The 22,021-nt window shown below is 45.4% G+C and overlaps 1 protein-coding gene across 1 annotated transcript in view; it reads right to left on the reverse strand.

Annotated features, from left to right (window-relative positions):
- The window catches only part of LOC121150387 (SRSF protein kinase 2-like), a 168,739-nt gene that overhangs the window by 57,365 nt on the left and 89,353 nt on the right, over positions 1–22,021 (reverse strand). The window lies entirely within an intron of this gene.

Consider the following 22,021-nt stretch of genomic DNA (forward strand, 5'->3'; position numbering starts at 1 on the left):
ATAAAAACTGTTTATTTTGGCACAAAAATCTGAAATCCAGAGGGCTTTTCATAAAATGCTTTTCTCAAACTTTTTTTTGAAAGCCTTTCAAAACCATTTTTACATCAAAGTAAACTTATTTACTCTGACACTGAAAGCTACCTGCTTTTACCTAAGGTACATATTTTACATTGATGATGATGATGATGATGATGATGATGATGATGATGATGATGATGATAATAATAATGGCACATTCTCTGAATCCAGAACACCCTGCAGTCACTGTAGAAAGCACTCAATGAACAGACACCAGACAGGGCGGTCCGGTTCCACCACTGCAGCCCATGCTTGTGCCTGGCACCATGGACAGGTGGCTATGAGTTGATCCAGGTGCCACAGGATGTCTTGTAAGCACACTGGCCTCGAATCCCAATGTCTGAAACCAAGTCTGGGCCAAGCCAAAGACAAGAATTTCATGTGAGTCTGAAGCGTGTATGTGGGCAAAATCACAAGTACTGCTCTGCTGGTACAGACTACACACAGCTTGACTGCAAACACAGATTCCAGTGACAACTGATGGCTCTTTCTCCAAAGGCCCCAGCCTGCTAATAACTTGTACGCTCTCTTTCTCCAGCTTGAATCCTTTAACTTTCTGTTGAGCTACCCAGATGATTTAATGAAAGTCTCTGAGTAGGACAGTTAAAGTATGTCACCTTTTCTCACCAACCACACACTCATGAAGTACAGTCACAGGTTTTCGGAAAGAGGCAATTCAGGGTCCACTACAGAAACTGTCCAGAGTTACTTAACAAGCTGACCTAATTGCCCCATTCGAGAGGTGGGATGTGTTAGGGGCCTGCAGCCACATTCTAAGAGTACGGTTCTCAGTGGAGGGTAGCTTTTTTTTTTTTTTTTAAAGTTCAATCTAGAAATTCTCCTGTTTCCTGCTTAATCGTGTGATTTTTTTCTCTGATAAGCCTGCACAAACACCATGGGGTCACCTGATCCTGAACTGTAACCTACAAACCATGAGCTCAAATATACCTTTTATTTGCCAAAGAGCTTCAAGTATTTTAGTTAAAAGTAAGACAGATTAATATAGCCTCCAATGGAACTTCAGCTAGCTCTGCTCTAACCTAGCCCTCTCCATTTATCTGTCTGCCTCTCAAACAAAATATATATTTTAAAAAGGGCCTACTACTCCAAAGTTTTTATAAAGTACATGTTCTTCTTTAAGAAATATACCAACCATCTCAGGAACAAGAACAAAAAAAAATTGGAAGGCAAAATTCCAACTTGTTACTTACATTTTTCCACAAAGAATAACATTTATTTTCTTTTCTAAAAAGATTAGTTTGAAAAAGTTACAGACAAGGAAAAAAGAGCGAGCGAGATTTTCTGTCTGCTGGCTAACTCCCCAGATGGCTGCAATAGGCAGGGGCGGTCTAGTCCAAAGCCAGGAGCTTGCAACTCCATCCAGGGTCATCTGCTGCTACTTTCCAAGGTGCGTTAGCAGGGAGCAGGACCAGAAGCAGGAGGACCAGGACTCAAATGTGTGCCCAAATGGAATGTCTGTGCCACAGGCTGTGACTTAACCAGATGTGCCATAACACCTGTACATGACGCACAAATTTGCCATTACTCTAAACAACCCTATAGTAAAAGTAATTTTTAAGACCACAAAATGTTTTCCTTCCAATATTATACTGTAAAACTAAAACTAGTTTATAGGCTTACCTGTGTCAAATATTTTGCACACACATTTTCATCTATGAGAAAAGATAGGAAGAAGCAAAAAAGCTCCAGCAAGTACATATGGCATCTGCTCTAAGTTATCATGGAAACTCGATGGGCATTCTGACTTCCTCCAACATGCTTCTGTGTCTCTCAAACAGAGAGCAGGACAAGCAAACTGCACACTCAGTAGGGGAAAAGTTTGTTTTTCCCCATGTCCACTAAAGCTATAAAATTCTCTCTTCCTCCTTCCTTCCTTCCTTCATGAAAACTGTTAACCTGAAGACTATCTTCCTGGGCATTTCTACTTACGGAGACAACCGATCAGTACATGCTTTCTTCCAAAATGCCCATCTGAAAAGGTGCTGTCGGGGCCAGTGCCATGGGCAGGCTAAGCCTCGGTCTGCGCACTGGCACTGCATACGGGTGCTGGTTCCAGTTTGAGTTCCACCAGGAGATGCGGCTCCCTGTTTGAGCAGCAGAGACTAGATCAAAGCCTTGGGTCCCTGTAACCACATGTGAGACCTGGAGGAAGCTGCTGGTGCCTGGCTTCTGGCCAATGCAGCCATCTGGGGAATGAGACCTTTCTCATTTCTCCTCTCTGTAACTCTGCTTTTCAAATAAAAAGTTCTCTCTCTCTCTCTCTCTCTCTCTCTCTCTCTCTCTCTCTCTCTCTCTCTCTCTTACACACACACACACACACACACACACACCCCCCAAGGTGCTTCAACACTGGGAAAAGGTGCTAGCACTGTTCTGCAGCAGGTGAAACCACAGTACCTATGAGCTACCTATGGTAGCTCTTATGAGCACTGGTGGAGTCCTCACTGGTCCACTTCCGATCCAACTTTCTGCTAACATGCCTGGGAAATTAGCAGATGACAGCCAAGTGCCTGAACCCCTGTACCCACATGGAAGACAAGAAAGAAGCTCTTGGCTCTGGCTTCACCTGACACAGCCCTGACCACTGCAGCCATTTGGGGAGTGACCGAGTGGATGGAGGGTCTCTTTTCCTTTCTGTAGCTCTGTCTTTCAATATTTAAGACCACTGATAAGAACACACAGCAAGTGAGGGATAAGCCATGATGATATTATGTATACTTCTCTAGCACAAAGAGAATTTCTAAATTTCATATAAAACAAACCAAAGCGTGAAAGTTCTGCTGTGGCAGGCAGAACTCTTAGCATGCCAGCCACAAGCTCTCCCTATGTGAGATGCCATTCCTGTGAGATGCCATTCCTATAATTGCACCAAAGCCACATGGGCTGTAATCACACAGGGCTTTCTCCATCTGGGTGCTTGGGGAAGCAGAGAAGCAATTCCAGAAGGATAACAGGAGAAACACGCCTCAGCGGACACCTGAAGGGTTTTTGTCAATAACCAGTGTATCAGAAGAAGGTTCCAAGCTCAGACGAGAACGCCAGAGCAGGCCCACTCATGTCACGAGGCCCGCTGTGCTGGGCTCTCCTGGCCTATGCGAATGAATTTATAAATGGGTGTTACTGTAAGCTGCCTGGTTTGTAATAATTTGCCATACAGCATAGAGAAAATAAATACTACTCTCAGGTTTCTTAAAATGTACTAAAGCACTTTGCAGTTATTAAATTTTGGCCTCAAGAATTAAATTTGCCTTCAACAAGAGTTAAAATGGCCACAAGAATTATAAAGGTGGGTCACCAGGAAAGGAGAAGGTTCTATTTTGTACACAGTCAAGTTTAAAAAACAACCTTGTCCCCAAACTTCTGACAATCACTCAGGATTTCCAGCCAGACCCTGACCTCATTATTTGCTAAGAGCATATTGTCTTTTACAAAGCGGAACATGGCCAACTGTGTGAGTGGAGGCATGAGCAACTCTGACCTGCCTCCCAAGGGATGTGCATTGCAGTCAAGGAACTGTGTGGCAAAGACGTTATGGTCTGATCGCTGGGCTGTGAGGTCAGATGTATATCACCTCTTTTCTGGACAACAATTCCAACATTTGCTTTCTCACGGGATTCCTCGGTTCTTGCCCTTCTCTTTTCCACTCACTCCATACCCCGATTCCTATGTTCTCTGTAGAACGCAAGTTTCTGCCCTAAGGACTGTCTTTCAGGGCTGCGTTGTTGTTGTTGTTGTATTAGCCACTATTACTACCACTAGTTTGTAAAACATTTGGAGGATCTGCAGAAAAATGTTGAAGGGCCAAGAACTAGTGCAAGCAAAAATTCAAAGGCTGAAATAACGGTGCGTGGCTGGCGACAGGCCAGAGGTCAAGCATGTCACTGCACAGAGGAACGGTCCACAGGGAACCAACTTGGGCTCTATCTCAGAGCCAAGCAGGAACCACTGACACTCAGTTCAGGGCAGACCCAAGGTTTCTGCAAAGAAAGGAATCAGGGTAGAAGTACAAAAGCAATAAACAAGCAAAAAAAAAAAAAAAAAGTGAGAAGTGCTGAGCTTGTCTATCCAGAGAACTCAGCTCCCAGGAATCCATTGGCAGGAGGTGGGTACGAGTTCTCTACATCTTGGCAGTGAACTAATGTTTACCATTCACTTGGACACACAATGGGGAGGGGAGGACAGGGAGAAAAAGGAAGGGATTCGAGAGGAAACAAGCTTTTGTTGGAGCTGATCAGGTTGCACACCAGCAGCACTGAACACAGTAGCGATTGCTTCATATACAGAATCTACCACTGAGAAACAAAGCCTTGGGAAAGAGCATGGAGATCTGGGCTGCAAATAGCATCAGAGGTCATGGGTATTGCAACCAGCAGCTGAAGCTTTTCCAAGCATGTGAGTGTGCCAAGAATTAGCTGAGGAACCAAGGGACCAAGGCAGAGCCCAGTTCAGAGGCACGGTGCAAGGCTAGTACTCCTGGCTCATGACCTATAGGCAATGACCAATATTACTATTTACTATTCATTCATAACTTCAGTTTTTAAGGGTAGATTTTAGAGAACAGAGATAAACAGCAGTCTCATGTAAGTACACCTTTTAATTTAGAGCGAGGCACACATATAACAAAGATTAACTACTAAGAACCCACATGCCTATCTGTTTCAAAAGCTCCATTTGTGGGCAATCTGAAACTTGCTGGGTTCAGGGTAAGCTGCTGCCAAAAGTAGAGTTTACTAAGACCACTCTGGTGAGACCTCCCATAACCACTAATATCTCATGCGACTCAGGAAATAACGCTGGACGCAGCACTTCTAACAACGCTTCTGCAAACTTCACAGGCCGTAATGCTAAAGGTAACCAAAATCAGTATCATGAAATCAATCAACAAAATTCAAGTACACTCATCATCTAACCCTTAAGGCAATTCAGAACACAGCCAGGAAACAAGGGAAATTCCAGGGCCTGTTACACAATACGGTGGCCAGCATCCAACCTAAATCAAATTGAATAAATTTAAAACTATTGTTCAGTCATTCTACCACATTTCAAGTGCTCTGTAGAGCCACATATAGCCATTGATGGTTACAGCACAATATGGGTAAACTCAGATACACACTATTTTCAACATCAACAAAAATTCCACTGGATAATACTACTCTGGGCAAAACCCATGGAGCACCATGCATTTAGGATGTGAACCAGCAGACAAAACATAAGATATCAAGGTCAGGGTCAGTCTCTTTCTGCCTACTAAATTTTTAAAAATTGTTTTAATACAAGGCATAAAAAAATTCACATCTGCTAACTGACGAAAGACTGCATAAGAAAGTGACCTTATAACACGCAATGAAATATGACTCAGCCATAAAATGGAAGGAAGTACTGACAGATGCTACAGCATGTATGAAGCTTTAAAACTTACGGTAAGTTAACCCAAAGACCACATACGATACGACTCCATGATACCAGATGTCCATGAAGATGGGAGTTACTTCATGCCCAGCACTGTCTAAGGGATGTGGGTGAAATAAAAGCAAGTGCTCCAGAGCATGCACCTCCTTTGGGTGGTGATGAAAATGTTCAAAGAGTAGCTGCTCAGTGCCCAATTCTGTAAGTACAGTGAAATCACTCACATATATGCTTTAAATGGGCATGTTTCATAGTATCTGAATACTGAACACTGGCGTGTCAGTTACCGCTGGTGTCAACCTCACCACAGGGACTGTGCATATCATCCTTCGGACATACTGGAACACACTGACATTCTGGCAGGATCAGCAATTTTCAGATATTGGTAGATACTTTTACAATCTATCTGGTAAACATTTTTTGAAGAAAAAGGAAGGCTTCTGGAAGTACTAAATCTAAGCCCACCAGCAAATGTTCAAGAGCAAAGTGACCGGAGGGTAGGACCCCAGCTAAACAGCGCTGCCTCACAGCAGGGTCCAGATGAGACGCGGGATTGAAGGAAGTACCACCTCAGGCAGCCCCCAACAGACCGGAACGCTTACTAGATTGGCAAGCAAGGACAAAAACACCCTGAGAACTTGTACTCTTAGATTAGTGCTGGAATTTACACCAACTGCTCTTAACAGGAAATCTCCAAGCTAATAAATTAATTCAAGGGTCAGTTAAAAGCCAATGACATCCCATATTCAAAAGCTGGTTCAAGTCCAACTCCTCCCTGCCAATATACCTCAGAAGGCAAAGGACTGCTGAGTGCTGGGCCTGTATCGCCCCCAGGGAAGACCAGGCTAGTTCCTGGCTCCTGGACTCGGCCTGGCCCAGCCCAGGCAGCTGCAGTTTCCTTTGCAAGGTGAGGCAACAGACAGGATTGCTTTCTCCGTCACCCTGCTTTCCCAATGAACACACTTTAAAAGGATCACTTCAGAACGCTCTGGGATTGGCAGCATCCGAGAGTGCCAGAACACACGTGCGAGAAACACGATTTCAGCCCAGGCTTCCCTGAGAGTCTCAGCAATTGTGGTTTGATAAATGTATCGACGATTTTCTTAAAACACCAAACAAAAAAATATGCTGCTGAGGCCAAAACAAATCGTAAAGTGAGACCTTAGTCACTAGTATTATGCAACATAGAACACAAAATGAACTTAACATACCAAACACAATACGCCTGCTATGTAAGTCACATCATTAGGGAATGATGAGGAGAAAGAGACTGTTCAGATATTTTTTTTTTCTGAATGGTTTTAATCCACAGATGAGGAACCTGTAGACACACAGGGGTCAAACGTGTATTCATTACAGTGATGAAGTAAAGGAAGGAAATTAATGCATCAACAGGAAAAAGATGTTCTCACTAAACTGAATAGAAAAAAAGGAGATGATTCTAGGATAAGCCTTAGAAAGAAAGCGAGTGAGACAGAGAAGTTGAGGACTGGAACGGAGCGTGAGAAAACCTAACAACCGTGAAGAAGACAGAAAACAGGGAACACCCAGTTAAAAAAAAAACAAAACAGCTGGGAACTGCTCAAAATTTAAAACCACATAACTACCACGAACGGAAACCACAAAGCATGTCAGGTAAGGAGGAATTCCCAGCAGGGTGGAGGTGAAGGACACCAAACCAGGGAGACACAGACGTCGTGTTGCAGAAATCGTCAATCTACTGCCCTCCCAGCAGAACCATAACCTGAACAGCAAGGGCGTAACAACCAGAGCACACCAGTTCAGCACCGTCACGTGACTGACACAGCAGGGTGAAGCCACGAGCTGCAGCAGCATCCCACACGGGCACCGGTTCAAGCGCCAGCTACTCCCTTCTGAACCAGTGGGTGGAGGATCTCTGCAAAATCCTTTCTCATTTTAAATAAGTTTTCAAAAGAGAAAAGACAAAAGAAACTAATAAGCCAGTTTCCAAGCTTCCATTCTTCGTAACAATAACAACAACTGTGGGAAGAATACACTGTGGCAACATAATACCATGCAGTAACAGGAAATCAGCAATAAATAAAACACGAACCCCAAAGCAGTGTGCTAAGTCGAAGCAGCCAAACTAGACAGCATATGGATCCATATTCTCCGAGGCAAAACTACAGCGATGGAGGCAGATCGCCAGGTGCTGGGAGTCGGGAGGAAGCAGGGTACCGACTTCAAAAGCATTCAGGAACCCTTGGTGCTGTGAAATGACGGGCTGGCCCGTCGTGTGCACACAGCTCATTAGACTGTACATCCAAAATCACTTCATCTTTATTCTAAAGGGGATGCCCCAGCCACTGCTGCGTTCTCTCCCGCAAGCTCCCTTAACGCAGACTCCCATCATGGGCCAACTGAGTGTCAACATCTTCACTGCCAAACATAAAACTTTGTAAACTCCTCATAAACACCGAAATAACACAGGGCAAACACAGTGCCACCCCCCACGGTCTATCTTTAATCCATTCTTATATCTTTAATCCAGTTTTAACAGGTGAGGAAACAGTCAAATTTGAAGATAGAAACTCACCTGACGTGGAATAGAAATTCAAAGCATAAGGTGTTGCTAAGAAGAGCACCCATGAGGACAGACACTACAGAACACTGTCTTGTACAGACAATGCCTGTCTGGGAAAGCAGGTCCGTGGACCTGACAGTGGACGTGACACCCACGCGCCCAGGCTTCCTACCAAAGCAGACTGTGATACTCTGTCCTTCCCTTACATCATAAAACCTTGGAATTTTATAACGAGATTCTAAATTCTGCTTACTAAAAGAACAGGGGAACTGCCTCAAATAAGTGTGCTCACAGAGTGATGTACAAGGTTCAGAGTATTCTCACTGTCAGAACGAGTAAAGCATGGACTCAGTGCTGAGGTAGAGCAGCGAAAGCTACTGCCTACGGTGCTGGCCGAGTCCCGCTGCCCCACTTTCCCATCCAGCCCCCTGCTTACAGCCTGGGAAAGCAGAGGAGCGTGGCCCAAGGAGCTGGGCCCATGCACACATGTGGAAGATCTGAAAGAAGTTCCTGGTTCAGATCAGCCCAGCTCCAGCTGTTGAAGCTATTTGTGGAGTGAACCAGCAGATGGGAATGGACGCCCTGTGTTGTTGTTGTCGTTGTTGTTGTTCTATGTGTCTTTCTCTCCCTCTCTCTCTTCCAAGCAAGTAAATCGGGGGGGAGGGAGGAAGGAAAGGATAAAAGAAGGGTGGGTGGGTAACCCATGGAACCCAAATTAGACAGGTGTATCAAGCATGTGGAATAGAAGTGATGTTACTTCTTTAATACAAACATATTAGAATTGCTCAGGTTCCAGTACTGTTACAGTTGTAGGGATCACAAAAAAATATCAGAAATGTCTGAGAAACCGCACGGCTGAGTTCAGGTATGGCAACAAAAGAGGACTTGCCCACGGGTGCACACAGGAAAATATTGGCATAAATATCACGAAGCCTGGGACCAGAGCTTGGCTCTGAGCGAAGAATCTGATAGGAAAGAAAATGTCATGAAAAACAAACTATTTTGTTGGAATTTATAAAACCATAGTACTTAAATAGAGGCCTATATGCCACAATCTTGTGAAAGCTTGTTTTGTTCTGCCTTTGGGTTCCCCCTCAACAACGGATTTAAAAAAAAAAAAAAAAAAAAAAAAAGAACCAAAAGATTCTGACTCCGGAGGTGTGCCCTGTGACCTGGGCACAGATACCACTAGGGGACTGACGCACGGCCAGGGTGACAGCTCACTGTTGGCCAGGGTCTGTTCGACACCTCCAACACAAGCCTGGGTGGTCAAGTGTGCCTGCAAGCCAGACAGGGCAACGCACAAACACAGCAAAGCATCACTACCTAACGCCCCGAAAGATCTCAGCATCTTCAGTTTCAGTGAATCAACGTTTCCTTAAAAGCCACACTAATCGGTTTTCAAACACCTACAGTTAGTTCATTCCATTAAAGTAAAAAATAGCTGTAAAATAATACATTATGGACCCAAACTCAGAAGCAGCACGCTGCAGAATGTTCTGGTTTGAGCGAGGCTGCATAACACTATCGCTTCACTCCCTGCAACGAGGGCCTTCTGCCAAAGTAACCATCACTGCACACTCCGCCACTCCTCCACCTAAACCACCTTGACCTTGCCCCTCCTCTATGGGGTCTCCCTTATTCATTCTGCTAAATTCGGCCCTCTCCAAACAGGGTCCTTTCTCACATACTTCTGGTCAAACAGCCTACATCTCATTCAACCCATCAACCTTTGCCACAGACAATCCTGGCTTCAAGTTACACAAGTTAATACAGCAGGCAGCACATCTTTCCCTCTGTTTCTCCCTCTCTCGGAAAATCTGCCTCTCCAATAAAAATAAATAAATCTTTCTTTTAAAGTTTTTTTTTTTAAGATTTATTTTTATTATTTTTTCATTGGAAAGGCGGATATACAGAGAGGAGAGACAGAGAGGAAGATCTTCCGTCCGATGATTCACTCCCCAAGTGAGCGCAACAGCCGATGCTATGCCGATCCGAAGCCAGGAGCCTCTTCCAGGTCTCCCACGCGGGTGCAGGGTCCCAAAGCCTTGGGCCGTCCTCCACTGCTTTCCCAGGCCACAGGCAGGGAGCTGGAAGGGAAGCGGGACTGCCGGGATTAGAACCGGCGCCCATATGGGATCCCGGGCGTGCAAGGTGAGGACCTTAACCACTTGCGCCATCACACCGGGCCCAAAAGTTTTTTTTTTTAATAAAAGTAATTTCTACTCATTACTTAAAACCTGTGAATGCCAGAGCTACGAATAAACTGCCCACAGCACTGGCACCCAGAGACAACCACCACAATTCCAGCCATCTCCTCCCAATTTTTACACAATATGTTTCGCATAATTCAAGAATATTCTTTTTATGAGCAGCAGCTTTGGTCACTAAAGACTCTGTAGAACATCATTTTAATGAGCATGGACAGCTTTTAGTTTCAACCATGAAACCAAAAGGAAATGGAAAGCTGTTACTCACACATTACTGCACCTTACACACTCCATTGTTAGGACACAGAACCGGGAGTAGAGGCACCGAACGTGAACTGGACAGGATGTAAAATCAGGCACACAGTCCGTGGCTACACAGGACTCCGGCCTCTTGAAAGGTAACTGCCGTGCTTTGGATGTCTAGTAAAAATACTCCAGCAGCAAAGCAAAATTTCTTCCCCAAAATGACTTCTAATTTTATTAATGAGCAGCGTTCCTTTTCATAAAATATTAACAGTACCGTCATCAACAGTCTTGACATTTCAAATCTAAAGTGAAATCTGATCAAACAGTATTCGAACAATTCTAAGTACTCTGACAATTTAAACACTCTAAGCAGAAGGAGCCAGCATTGTGGCTCAGGCGGTCCCATGTTCAAGTGCTGGTTAGTGTCCTGGCTGCTTCATTTCCAATCCAGCTACCTGCTAATGCACCTGGGAAAGCAGTGGAAGTTGGTCCCAAGCGCTTGGACCCCTGCAAACAACATGGGACCCTGGAAGCAGTTTTGGGGCCCAACTTTGGCCTGGCCCAATCCCGGCCATTGGGGCTACAGGAGGGCAAGCTAGCAGACCAAAGATGGATCGTCTCTCACGCTCGCTGACTCTGGCTCTGTCACTCTGCTTTTCAAGTCAATGAAATAGTAAATCCCCTCAAACCAAAAGCAAAATCACAAGTGACTATTTTTCAAAGACCCACAAAATCAACTTAACTCCCTGGCTCCAATGGTCTCCAATGGTCTCTGATGGGTTCATCAGGAGCAAAGAGTGTGTAGACCCTACAGAGAAAGGCTTCCTGCTGTTCCCCAATCTATGCTCATCCTCAGAACCCAGTGCAACTGACAAGTGGGCTTCCTGGGGGTGTGGGAATGAGCAATACCCCCATACTGAACACATGCTGTGCAAAAGAAAAAAAAAAAAACCTGCTCAGAACACCAGGCCAGATCAGACTGCCCTGAGCGCAAACTGTCACAGCTCCTTATCCAATACAAACCCCTGCCCACCTCCCCTCCCTGAGGCAGCTGTGCCGTTGCTATGCTGAAACAAAAGCCCCAACAAGCACTGCCTGCGTGGATTGCTGGCCTGTTTGTTTTTTTTTTTTTTAAATCAGTTTCCATTTCCAACAGAAACACAATGAGAGGCGTCCCAAAAGTTCCTAAGGTGCTGCCTAAGAACCCAACCATTTGCAACAAAATGGTCCCAACTAGAGACCAGGATGCTCAGTGAATGCGCCAGTCCCAAATGGACAAGTATCCCATGTTCTTTGATATAAGGGAACCTTCATGCGAGATATGCAAAATACAAGATCCAGAGACAGAAACATTTGTATGTATGTATGTGCACGAGTGCGCGCGTATATGTATGTATATGTGTGTGTGTGTGTGTGTGTGTATACACGTTTATTTTCACCTAGAGGAACTGTGTAATGGAGACTTAGAGACATTAGGATACAGAGCAATATGCATTTTCATCTACTCCCCCATAAAGACACTCCCAATAAAACTTAAATATATCCTGAAAACAGCATGCTGGAGTCTCTACCACTGTCCATACCTACAATGTTAAGCTACATAAAAACAATATAATGGTGGACTTGTGGCTGATGCTGAAGGGAGAACAGAGAGCAAGCGGAAGGGAGAGGGGAGAGGTGCATATGGGCAGGGAACACCGGGACCCCTTGTTGGGGTGCCAGTCTGAGCCCTGACTTCTCTGCTCCCTCCTTATCCAGCTTGTTTTTGAAGGGCAGCAGCTGATGTCTGCAAGGCCTTGATGACCACCAACACACTGGCCCCTTTCTACCCCACTGTCCTGCTCCGTTCAGGTACCAACACCAACGACCCGCTTGGGAATTAGTGCACATTTACCTCAGCAATTGCTCACCCAAAATAGATTCTACATGGAGCGTTCCCTCAAAAACAAATCTGGGACTTGGCACTGAAGCTCAATAAGCTACTTCTCCACCTTCAACTCCTGCTCCAATTCCTCTCCAGCTCCCTGCTTGTGGTCTGGGAAAGCAGAAGATAGCCCAAGGCCTTGGGACCCTGCGCCCATGTAGGAGACCCAGAAGATGCTTCTGGCTCCTGGCTTTGGATCAATGCAGTTCAACCCATTGAAACCATTTGAGGAGAGAGCTAACAGATGGGAGATCCCTCCCTCTCATCTCTCTTCCTCTCCGTAAATCTGCCTTTCCCATAAAAATAAATCTTAAAAAAAACACACATCTGACCCCATAATTCCTTCTGCCCTCAAGACAAAGCAAAGCATTCCTGAATCAACGAAAGCCCTGGAGACACAGGCTGTGCCGACCATTTCGGTCCCAAAGCCATCTCTTTGGTCTTTCCTTCTCCCTCTAGTTTACCAAATGCACGGATTTTGGACATGCAAAGACGGGTATGTCAACCAGCAGCGATCATTAACAGTACTCACTAAGTTACTAACATCTACTCACTAAGTTTTTTTTTTACTCATACTTGCTTGTACAAGATTAACATACTATAATAAAGGCACAGATCACTTAATCCCCGTTTCTTTAGTTAAGATCCATCCTTGCAGGCCTGGCACAGTAGCCTAGCAGCTAAAATCCTCGTCTTGTACACACCAGGATCCCATATGGGAGTTGGTTCCAGTCCCAGCAACCCCACCTCCCATCCAGCGCCCTGCTTGTGGCCTGGGAAAAGCAGTCAAGGATGGCCCAGACTTTGCATCTATGTGGGAGACACAGAGGAAGCTCCGGGCTCCTGGCTTCAGACTGGCTCAGCTCTGGACGTTGCGGCCACTTGAGGAGTAAATCATCAGATGGAAGATCCTCCTCTGTTTCTCCTCCTCTCTGTATATCCGACTTTGAGAAAAAAACAAATCTTAAAAAAAGAACCATCCTTGCCTTTCATGTCGTGTTCTTACACTATTGCTCTAACACTTGGACCAGTAAATGCTACTCTGTGCCAAAATATATTATACTATAGTTTGCTTATTCAGTCACATTCATTTTGTGTTCTGTGTGTGTGTGCAACGCATACATACTCATAGGATCCCAAGGCTTTGGGCCATCCTTGACTGCCTTCCCAGGTCAGAAGCAGAGAGATGGATGGAAAGCAGGGCTGCCGTGATTAGAACTGGCGCCCATATGGGATCCCAGGCGTGCAAGGCAAGGACCTTAACCACTACGCTATTGCACCAGACCCGATTCCTCTTTAAGTTTCCATTACTCATACTCAAAAAGCTATGTTTACCTGTGAGAGTGTCACCATCCAGAATCGCCAATAAAATCGTGCCCGTTTTGCCACCTATGGAGGCTGTGAAAAGCAAGGACTGACTTCATTCAAGACCAGCCACTATCTATTTGCCCTGGACCATCGTGGTTACGAGCCTTAGAATAAGCTATTAACTGCTAACCAGCAGTTATGACTGTCTGCCTTAGCAACTTTTCTGTGTAAGACTCCACATCTGACACCAGTCACCATTCCCTCCAGCGGTCTGTCCTGAACCACGTGTGACACAGCTTCCTGTCAGCCAGCCACTCCAGAGGACAGCCACCCACTGAGGTAAGCCACTTCTATGTAGGACACAAAGCCTCTATTTTCAGTCAGAATGTCCCAAATCTAAATTCTGTAAACCCCCCCAATCATTTTTTTTTACTTTGTAATTATAGACAGAAGTTTAATTTATAATAGGCTCTGTCTAGAAAACAAGCAGTCTCAAGACTGCAGAAAAAATAGTAACTTCAGTAAGACTGTTTAAAAATACTTCATACTTGTTTTTAAAGGTCTGTTTATTTAAAAGACAAAGTGAGTAAGTGAAAATGACCATCTTCCACCTGCTGGTTCACTCCGCTGTCTGCAGCATCCAGGTCTAGAACAGTGAAGCAGCAGCCTGGAACTCCAGCTATGCGTCCCTGTTCGGCCCTATAGGCCGTCTTCTGCTGCCTTCCCGGGTCCATCAGCAGGGAGCTGGGTTCAAAGTGGAGCAGTGGGGACTCAAACCGGAACGCATGTAGGACGCCAGCAGCGCAGGCCTAATTCCCAGCATTACAACATAGGACCCCATACACACTACTTGTAATCTCTTACCACCTAACATTTTAAAAAGTAATAAGATTAGTTAGTAAGTCCGTAGTTCAGTGCAGGCATGTAGGAGTAAGGCAGCCACTAGCCATAATGCAGCTAGCACGCTAGGTTGAACTTTTATTTAAAACATTTCAGTGGATCAATCTTACTTGTCTTGTCTCAAGTCGGGATTAGCTACCATCACAAACTAATTATGCTGTACTGAACAAATGCAGCTGCAGATTTAAAAAATGGTGAGCTATTTAATAAAATCATGTTTAAAACATAGCATGTTGGGCCTGGCACGGTAGCACGGCGGCTCAAGTCCTCACCTTACACACCCGGGATCCCATATGGGAGCTAGTTTGTGTCCTGGCAGCCTAACTTCCCATCCAGCTCCCTGCTCGTGGCCTGGGAAAGCAGTTGTGGACAGCCCAAAGCCTAGGGCCCCTGCACCTCCTGGGAGATCCAGAAGAGGCTCCTGGCTTCAGATCAACTCAGCTCCAACCATTGCGACCACTTGGGGAGTGAATCAACGGAGGGAAAACCTACCTTTCTGTCTCTCCCCCTGTAAGTATATCTGACTTTGCAATAAAATATATCTTTGAAAACGAATCATATATGTATTCATGCTTTATAGAGATATTCCCAAGACATAAGCATTTGGCGTAGTAGTTAAGCTGGCAGTTCAGATGTTTGTATCTTGCAGAAAGTGCCTGGGTTGAATGTCCACCTGCACTTCTAACTTGAGCTTGCTGCTGTAGAACCCGGGGGATAGCAGGCGACAGCAAGCAATGAATTCCTGCCACTCATAGGAAGACCTGGGTTTGAACACCCAGCTCCCAGCTTCTACCTCAGCTCAGCCTGCCCACTACAAGCATTTAAAGCAGTGAAGTAACACATAGGATTCTTGGGTTTCTCTAATACATTTTTAAAATGTCTTCCTTTTGAAAAAAACACCGATTTTTACTTGAAAAGCAAAAACAGAAAGAGAAGCAGATATAAAGATGAACTGTATCCTCTGGCTCACTCCAACGAGCAGGGTTGGACCAGGCCAAATACCTGGCCAGGAACTCACTCTGGGATGCCTATGTGGGTGGCAGGAGCCACCCGGGGTACAAATTAAACATGCCAGCATGAGGCGCAGTTGTCTCAATCATGGTGCCATAAAGACCTCACCCTAAAAATGAAAACCCTTCTTCCCCCAAGTTTACGATGAGATCGATGGATTACTCATGCTGACTGAAACCTGAGAGGAAGAAGGCAATGCTTTGTTTCAGCTCAGCAGCAGATCATGGCTGACTCCTGGCCTCCTCTGGAAAGCCCTGGCCAATGAGAACGGGGACAACACAGCACTCCTTCATCCTCTTCCTCTAGTACCAAGACATGGAATTCCCAAGTCAAATACTGAAATACTTCCGGCTTAATGACAACACTACTACAAATGGCACAACGTAAAATTAAGCAAAGGATCTGAACAGACTTTAAGGATGACAAACAACCATTAACACATGAAAAGGACGCTCAACATAATAAACCATCGGGGACATACAAATTAAAACCAGAATCAGACAGCACTTTACACACAAGTGTGGGCGAGCATTCTGGGTACTGGAATCCCTTAGCAGTAAAGGTGCAACAGCTCAGCTGCTGTCTAAGTCATCTGCCATGCTCCAAGGGTGGACACAGGACTCCACTGGAAGACACGTACTCAGCCGAAATGTAAGCCATGGCCACTCAAAACCTGGACGTGGATGTCCATAATCACATTCTCCTGAGCGAGTATTAACAGCCCAAGTAGCCATCAACTGATGAATGGACACACAAACTGTGATACATCCACAAGGTAACAAGACTAAACCACCAGGTCCATATGTGAAGCTCATTTTATGATAGAACAGCATTCCTATGGGATGCCGGTTCCAAGTCCCAGATTCTCCACTTGTGATCCAGCTTGTGGCTGACGAGCACGGGAAGGTAGTGGAAGGCAGTCCTTCAGTTCCCCTCACTCGCGTGGGAGTCCTGAGTGGACTCTCAATCTCCAACCGTGGGCCCCGCTGGCCCGGCCCTTACGGTTGGGGGTGGAGCATTCAGCCAGTGAAGCAACAAATGGAACCAATTCACCTCTCACTCTCCACTTTTCAAATAAATCTTAGGGAAAAAAAAAAACAACAAGGGAGATTTTTTAATAGCAAGAATGAATGGCGATCAAAATAAATATTGCAACATGCAAAAAATAAACAAGCTGATACTGAAAAATATGCAGACTGAATACCCCTAATCCAAAATCAGAAGCTTTGAGGGACAATGTAATAGTTTAAAATTTCAGATTTGGGAATATTTCCAATTTTGTATTTTGGGATTAGAGGTGTTTCAACTAGCAAAGTATATGTGAATATTCTAAAATGCAAAAACACAAACACTTGTGGTTCAAAGTATTTTGCACGAGGGGTATCAACCTGTGGTGCCTGAATTCAGATCTTCTGGAGAACACTTAAAAATTTTTCCCTTTGAAGTTGTGTAACGAAAGTATTTCAACTTTCTGAAATTACCACTCATCAAAAACATCTCAGTGGTGGGTACTGTGACAGCAGTTTAAGTCAGTTGGTAAGTCTGAAGTGATTACTAATGTAAAATAATTATGATACAAATCAAAGTAAACCCTACCCAAATCTCTCTCCCCACTTTAAAAACTCTGCGTTTGTTAAACAGACACACCTTGATTAACAGTCTGTATTGAAACTGGAAGGCCCAGCTGGGGCGGGTGAGGGGCAGCTTCCTCCTGGGCAGCAGGCCAGCAGTGATGTCCACACCCACCGAGGTCACAGGCAGCCTGTGACACTCTAGAAGGCGCAGTCCTTTGCCCCCCAATACCCACCTCCACAGCCCCCTAAATAAAAACAACCTCTCATGTCCCCTGCACACAACTTCCCTGGCCCGCTGTCTGTGCCAGACCAGTGAGCCTCGCCCAGGAGCACTCCCAATAAAGCTCATCTTAAGCTGAACTCTGAGTGGATTTCTGGTTCTGAACATCAACTCCAATCTTATAGAAACTAAACATCTGACAGAATACAGACACTCCAATAAAACCGAAACCTTACAGAACATTCAAATTTCCGTGGCAACAAAAATGTAGACACTGAGCTTAATAGTAGTCAAAGATACTGACAAAAACCTAGCAGGCCACTGAACTGGGGACAAGATCAGCAGAGGTGTTAGCTCCTTCAAAACAGAGCAGAGAACTCAAAGAGATGACGGGGGCGGGGGGAGTAAAGCTCTCAACTACTCACAAAATAAAACTCTTTATAACTCCTATAAAGATAAAGCAAAAACTACGTTTTCCCCATGAAGCACTAACCGGGGCTCGGGGAGAGCAGGTATCACGGTGCAGCATGGAGACTGGAAAGATGAAGTAACTCGCCCTTGGGCAAGGAACCATGGATGAGCCATCCTGCAAACCAGCAGTGCCCTGACGTCTATGCCAGCTCACACACAGGACGAACCAATGAGAAGAAAGTGCCCAAACAGCAGAGGCGGAGGCACGGACACAGCGTTTGCCAGATGACAGAGGAAGAACAAATGTTTTATTACTGGAACAGAAAACAGTCGCGGTAGGCATGGGAGAAGCGGTAATGGGTTCAAAGGACACAAGAATCCTGTAAGGAGAGGACAAAGGAGTGGCAGAATGCACTGGGGCTTTAAGGAAGCTGGAAATGTTTTTGCAACTGCGCTCAGAAACATGGTGCACTTTTATGCACACAGGATAAATGGTCAAATGTTTACTTACAACATTTCATCAGTAAGTACAAGAATATCTACCTAATTTCATAGTTCTCTCATCATGAACAAAGTTTCATTTTTAAAGCATTTTTACTAATTTGAAAGGTAGAGTTATAAGGAGAAAGAGACCTTCCATTTATTGGTTTATTCCCAAGACAGCCCCAATGGCCAAGGCTGAACAAGGTCAAAGCCAGGAGCTTCGTCAGGCTCTCCATATGGGTGAAAGGACCCAAGGCTTTCGTCATTTCTACCACCTTCCTAGGTGCGTTAGCGGAAGGGGAGGGATGGACTCAGATATGGAATTACTGAATGGAACCAGGGCCCATCTGGATCACAGGGGCTGCAGTGGCAGCTTACCATGCCATCCCTCTAAGTTATTCCAAAGGCTTCTTAACGTGCCTGTCAGCAGCGCCCTCCTCCATGTCAGGTCCGTTCCTGGTGTAGAGAGGACCAGCAGCTATGCTATGGCGATCTTAGAGACGGGAGGGCATAGATGACTGTGCTTGATCAACACCAGCCCCTTCCACAGACACCACAGTTTCAGCATTTGATTTTACACACACACACTCCACATCATAATTATTTGCTATTTTTGCTCTCCCCCCCCTTTTAAAGATTTATCTATTTTTATTGGAAAGGCAAATGTACAGAGAGAAGACAAAAACATCCCCCATTCACTGGTTCAATCTCCAAATGGACACAACAGCCAGAGGTAAGCCAATCTAAAGCCAGGAGCCAGGAGCTTTTTCTAGTCTCTCATGTTGGTGCAGGGTTCCAAGGCTTTGGGCCGTCCTCCACTTCTTTCCCAGAGCATAAGCAAGGAGTTGGATGAGAAGTGGAGCAGCAGGGACGTGAGCCAGTGCCCGTAAGAGATCCTAGCACTTTCAAGGAGAGGATTAGCAAGGTGAGCCACCGCCCAGGTCCTATTCTTGCCTTCCTAAATGACTTTTAAAAGATGCCGTTCACATCTGGCACATACAAATATGAGAGGTAACTATAACATCATCTTAAACCCTTCATTTTTACTACTTGTTAATTCTGAATATATAGAAAATTAATAAAGACAGGAATCATTTAACATGAAATCACCAGAACTCTGCTATTCAAAGCAAGCCACTGAGACGGTCCCCATCCTATGAGAGTTGGTGCACAAAGCTTTTCCCTGGCAGCTAGCTTCCTGGAAAGGCAGGATTCACTTACAGTCTGCCAGTTTTAGTACCTCCATATGCCCATCAGAGAAAGAACACCACCACCCAAAAGAAGCTGGCTGCAGAAAGATGGGTGGCCCTTAACTTTCACCATGTTACCAGCATCTCCCCTGGAGTGTAGGAGAACACCAACGCTTCATCCTTGAGGGCCCAAACTGAGCTTCTGATCCCCTGGGAACGGAGCTGGGTTTGAAGGCATGTGTCAGGTAAGCCCTAAGGTGCCGCCAAGGCCACATTTACAGCTAAGATACAGTGTACACCTGGGCCATCTCATTAAGGATTTGATGAATTTATGCTTGAGGTAATTCAGGTTTGCAGTTTCTAAGATGCCACTCTGACAGTATTACAGTTTGGATACCGTGTGGTTTATCTCAAGGGTCTGTGAGCTGCAAGTCTGAGCCCCAGGGTGCCAGTGCTGACAGGTGGGATCCTCAGGAGATGGGAAGAGGTTATGCCTATAGCAGTAGCATCCTCCAAAGAGATCCACAACATTCTTCAGGACTTTGGTTTGTTCTCGACAAAAGCACCTGTTCTGAAAAGAGTGGGCCTGGTCCCCATATCCCTGGGGCTTCCTGTGCGATCCCACGGTTTTTTCCAAACCTACACTCCCACTGCAAGGAAGTGTCCATAGGAAGGCCTGCACCAGAAGCCAAACAGAAGGGCTTACCTTACCTAAAATTTGCCTCTAAAACCATGAGCTAAAAAATATAAAGTAGCCAGCTTCTAGGATCTTGTTACAGCAACAGAAACAGAGGCAGAGAGAAGCAATACAAAGAAAAGTACTCTCACATAACACTGCATTTACGCCAATCTTTCCATCCGTAATTCATAATAATTTCTACAAGCAGAACGCATCTCTAATCAATGGTGCATCACAGTTCAGCCAACAGTGAGCTGTTCTCCTTAGTGCTACATGACATAATGGTATGAACTATAATATCCAAGGAGCTGATTCTTTGAAACACAAAATCACTACTTCTAACAGTGGTGCTGCGAAGGGGCAGGACATGAGCCCCTGGAAGATACTCAAGAAATAGGAGAGCCATTTAAGATCACACAGCCAGTAACCGAAATGCCCAAGATTAGCAAATCCAAAACTTAGGACTTGAAGCCAAGCCTCCTTCCCGTGTGGCACTTGCCAAGGGCGTGCAGGAAACGCGTGGATGAAACCCCAAGGAGCAGCATGGGAGTGCCGCTCCCAGGCAGCGCTGCGCTGTGCTCGCTCTGCTCCCGAGGCACAGTCACGGGCGAGGGCTTCAGTTTCCATGACAGAAGGTGATCCCAGGAAGTCAGGTTTATGCCAAGACAGCCAGGAAGCCTGGGGAGCCAGCACAACTCCACGCATCATCAGTTTTCTCGGACGCTCTGGAAGCCATGCCAGAGGCCTCACGCAGAAATGACTCTCCAAAAGGCACAGTGTGGTTTGAGAAGTATGACTTTTCTGAAATAGTGTAATCTTAAACATTAAAGGAACAGAACAGGAAAATCTAACCTATGTTATCTGTCCTAACACTGTCCACCCCACCGCTATTGCAGAAGTGTGCAGCAAATCATGCAATGGCTTCAGCATACCCCAAACAGCACACCTCCGCCTTTGCCTGCCAGGAGTGACTGTCAGAATCCCTGAGAGAAGAATGCACTCAGATCTGCCTCACAGACCAGTCACAACTCGGAGGAGGTAACAGTTCATTTCTCCTCTGCATCCCAGAGGGTTTTCCTCTTTGAAAGGACACATAACATTTCTTAAGTTTCACATTCTGACAAGAAAAAGACAAAACAGACTGGGCAGGAGCCATACAACCTTCGCTGCAACTTTTAAAAACGGAAAGCCTTGACTCAGACAGGCAAAGAGCTGTCCCAAAGGCTGAGTGGAGCAGGGTCAACCAGCAGACCCACGATGGTGGCAACTTCCTCAGTGCCATAGGACAAGCAGGCACTGGCCAGGGTATTCGCCTCTCCCGATCTGGTTTGGGATATTTACAAATGGTAACGTCTCGGGCTCAAGCAGGGAAAGCCTTATATGCCCATCAACAGGCAACAGCAGGAACAGTCACACAACACTACCACACTGCATGCTTGGCACAACTCTCCAGCAGGACAACCCAGAGGCAAAGGCAAGGTATACGTGGAAATCAACCTTTCTTTCAAAGAACTACCCCATTCTCGCAACAACAACACACTAAGCAGGGACTGAATCATGCAGGGTGAGCATTATTTAGGATTCCCAAATAGTGGCAGTTCAAGATCATTTTAATACTGATTCTCTTTCCTTACATAATTGAGAGGGATGCCCACCCCTGTGGGCCTCTGATTAGGGTGGGGAGGGTCAGGTATGGAAGAAGGTAGTGGGGACAAATATTTCAACTTTTTTCTTATCTCCTATGTCCACAGAGATGGAAGGGGGAAGGGGCTGCTCCTTGCTGTTAAACTACCTTAGCAGCCAGAGACAGTAACA

The sequence above is a fragment of the Ochotona curzoniae genome, unplaced genomic scaffold (assembly GCF_017591425.1).
Source record: "Ochotona curzoniae isolate NIBS_2020 unplaced genomic scaffold, NIBS_Ocur_1.0 contig_21, whole genome shotgun sequence".
In the NCBI taxonomy this organism is placed as follows: domain Eukaryota; kingdom Metazoa; phylum Chordata; class Mammalia; order Lagomorpha; family Ochotonidae; genus Ochotona; species Ochotona curzoniae.